General features: G+C 40.8%; 1 non-coding gene and 1 pseudogene across 1 annotated transcript in view; both read left to right on the top strand.

Annotated features, from left to right (window-relative positions):
- The first annotated feature begins 346 nt into the window (after nt 1–346).
- Nucleotides 347–498, top strand: LOC142357189 (5.8S ribosomal RNA; annotated as a pseudogene).
- Nucleotides 499–2181: 1683 nt separating this feature from the next.
- LOC142357187 (large subunit ribosomal RNA) overlaps nt 2182–3174 on the top strand; it is a 3522-nt gene continuing 2529 nt past the window's right edge. Inside the window, exon 1 of the ribosomal RNA XR_012761566.1 lies at nt 2182–3174. This exon is cut by the window's right edge and continues 2529 nt beyond it. This is a non-coding gene — a ribosomal RNA (large subunit ribosomal RNA).

A 3174-nucleotide genomic window follows, 5' to 3' on the forward strand; every position in this document is an offset into this window, starting at 1 on the left:
AAAGCGCAGCATGTGAAAGGTATAGATAAAAGTTATCGTTGCAGTCAGTACTGTGTAGTTACTAGTAGCTGGATTTAAGCTCGAAGTGAGACACTGTTGGTGAAACTTCATCATGAGAACGTCACAAGCTGATCACGCTCTATGATATGACTAGTATTATGTTGCTTATAGTAGGCTAAGCGCAAGCCGAAACATCAACATGTGAAAGTCGTAGAATTTTGCGATCAAACTGTGGCTAGTACTTTGATGATGCTTGTAGCCAACCGAATTGGTTGAAAAGCCCAATAAGTAAGCTAACTTGGGAGAGCTTGTTGGAAACCAAATGCTACTAGATTGGTCCAAATACATCCTTCAACAGGGGATCACTTGGCTCGCTTTACGAAGAGGAGCACAGCTATATGTGTTAATTCGGTATGAATCGCAAGATTTGTTTACCGACCTCTCTAACGCAAAAGGCGGTCTCGGCTTCGGCTGTTGACTGCGTCCGATTCAGGGTTATATAACTCTCGATTGAACACATTGATGTTCTATTGTTGGTGCTTCCAATAAAATTGGAACACTTAAAGCAGAACCGATTCAAATAATAGCATTCTGATCAATGATTGCATTCCTTGATCAAGAACTGCTGGAGTCATTGTGATGGCGAATTTTCTTCATAAGAAAATTGCAAAGAGACGGAACTTAATGAGACTAGTATTATGTTGTTTCTAGTAAGCGGAAGCTGAAACAGCAACATGTGAAAATCAAGTTTTGTTCAATGATCTCGAGGCGATAAGTACTATGAAGCAACTAGTAGCCTAAGCATGACTCAGATTTGAGACAGTCAAAAAGACTGGCGAAACTTCTTCACATGAAAGTTACATAGAGAACTACAAATGTATACAGCGAGTATTATGTTGTTTCTAGTAGGCGAAAGCTGAAACATCAACATGTGAAAGTTGTCTGCAAACTGTAGAACGATATGTGATTAGTACTGTGCTGTTACTAGTAGCCAGTCTGACTGTAGAAGCCAAGACAAAGGGAAACTAATGCATCTGAAAAGGACAAGTTATGGAAAGGTATGCACGATAAGTATTATGTTGTTTCTAGTAAGCGGCAGCTGAAACATCAACATGTGAACGTCGTTGTGTACAGTAACCTAGAACTATATAGTCCTTAGTAACGTGCATTTACTAGTACCTGTAATTGGTATTCAGACTCAGGCAGTTTGGAATAGTTTGGCAAAGATGCACCAGAGAAAACTGGGATTTGATACAGAAATTGTTGAATACAAGTATTATGCTGCTTCTAGTAGGTTGAATCCGAAACATCAGCATGTGAAAATTGAAAACATTTCTGGTTCGAATTGTCACAAGTATTTGGTGATCTGAGTAGCCAAACTCACTACAACGCCAATTGAAGGCAAAAATTCTCAACGGGAAAAGCTATTCTCATTGAATGAGCTAACAAGACGAGTATTATGTTGCTTCTAGTAGGCGAAAGCCAAAACATCAACATGTGAAAGTCTTGCTGAACAAATTTAATGTTGTTGAGCTCAGTACCGTGTGAATTAGTAGCCATAATTGGCGAGCGAAAATTGAACTGGCGAAACTTCGTCTTTGGAAAATTGCAGATGCCGAGCACTTATTTTGCAACGAGTATTATGTTGACTGTAGTAAGCGAAAGCCGAAACAGCAACATGTGAAAGCTGTTGAAATTTGTGGTCATTTTGCAATAAGTACAAGGAGTGTAACTAGTAGCCAGGTCAAAATTTGGGATAAGAATGAGCAAAAATTCTGCATGAGAACAGTTGAAATTATGAAACTAAATTACAAAGACTAGTATTATGTTGTTTCGAGTACGCGAAAGCGGAAACATCAACATGTGAACGTTTGTAACGAAGTTTCGTTAATTTTCAGCCTAGTACTGAGCAAGAACGAGTAGCCTCATCTCCAATCCCACGCAAAATGTAGTGAAATATGTGAGTGAACCTTATTCACGGTGAGGGTTTCCCGAGGTCTGTATTGCAGCGAGTATTATGTTGCTTCTACTAAGCGAAAGCTGAAACAACAACATTTGAAAGTTGGAATTAATGACTGAATGGAAACTTCGACCTGTGTTTGATAGTAGTAGCGAACAAAACTGCTGAATCGGTTTCTGTCTCATATTGGTCAGTGAACCAATTAAGAGACAATCAACTACATAACCTGAATTGGGCGAGAGAACCCCCTTAACTTAAGCATATCAGTAAGGGGAGGAAAAGAAATCAACTGAGAATCCCTTAGTAATGGCGAATGAACAGGGAAAAGCTCATCGGGAAGAGAAATGGCAACATTTCTCGGTGTCCGGTATGGTTTGATGCTAGACTGGTGAATTTGTCCTGATGTCTACTGGAAAGTAGCATCAAAGAAGGTGAAAATCCTGTAAAGGTCATTTTCGATACCAGTCATAATGGCTCATTCCTATGAGTAGAGTTGTTTGAAAGTGCAACTCGAAGCTGGAGATATGTCTCTCCAAAAGCTAATTATAAAGCGAGACCGATAGTAAACAAGTACCGTGAGGGAAAGTTGAAAAGCACTCTGAAGAGAGAGTGAAAAGTACGTGAAACTGTTGAAGGGGAACTGGAGTGAGCGTTACCATACTCAATGCCTTGATATTATATTCTCGGCTACCGAGTAGTGTAGTTGTCGTCTTTTGGCAAATCTTGTTAATGAATCGAGCAGAAGTTTTCCTCGGAATTCTTCTTGTTGATTCTAAACAAAATGAGATAAATTGATCTTGATTGCCTGTCTGACCTCAACTTCCTATTCAATGCTCTCTACAGCCCGTCTTGAAACACGGACCAAGGAGTGTGAGTTGCTTGCAAGTGTTGTCGCTCATTGAAAGCGCACACGCGAAATGAAAGTGAACAGTGTAATTTTTATGAATTGCACTACTTTGTGTGGTGAGGGCGCCGATTCGGTGTCCCGCAACCACGGACGGTTTTGCTCTTATTGCATGACTGATCCAGAGCAAGTAGCACACGACCCGAAAGATGGTGATCTATGCTTGGGCAGGGCGAAGCCACGGGAAACCATGGTGGAAGCCCGAAGCGGTTCTGACGTGCAAATCGATCGTCTGACCTGAGCATAGGGGCGAAAGACTAATCGAACCATCTAGTAGCTGGTTTCCTCCGAAGTTTCCCTCAGGATAGCA

Source organism: Convolutriloba macropyga, unplaced genomic scaffold, assembly GCF_964194025.1.
Source record: "Convolutriloba macropyga unplaced genomic scaffold, txConMacr16.3 SCAFFOLD_1283, whole genome shotgun sequence".
Taxonomy (NCBI): Eukaryota; Metazoa; Xenacoelomorpha; order Acoela; family Convolutidae; genus Convolutriloba; species Convolutriloba macropyga.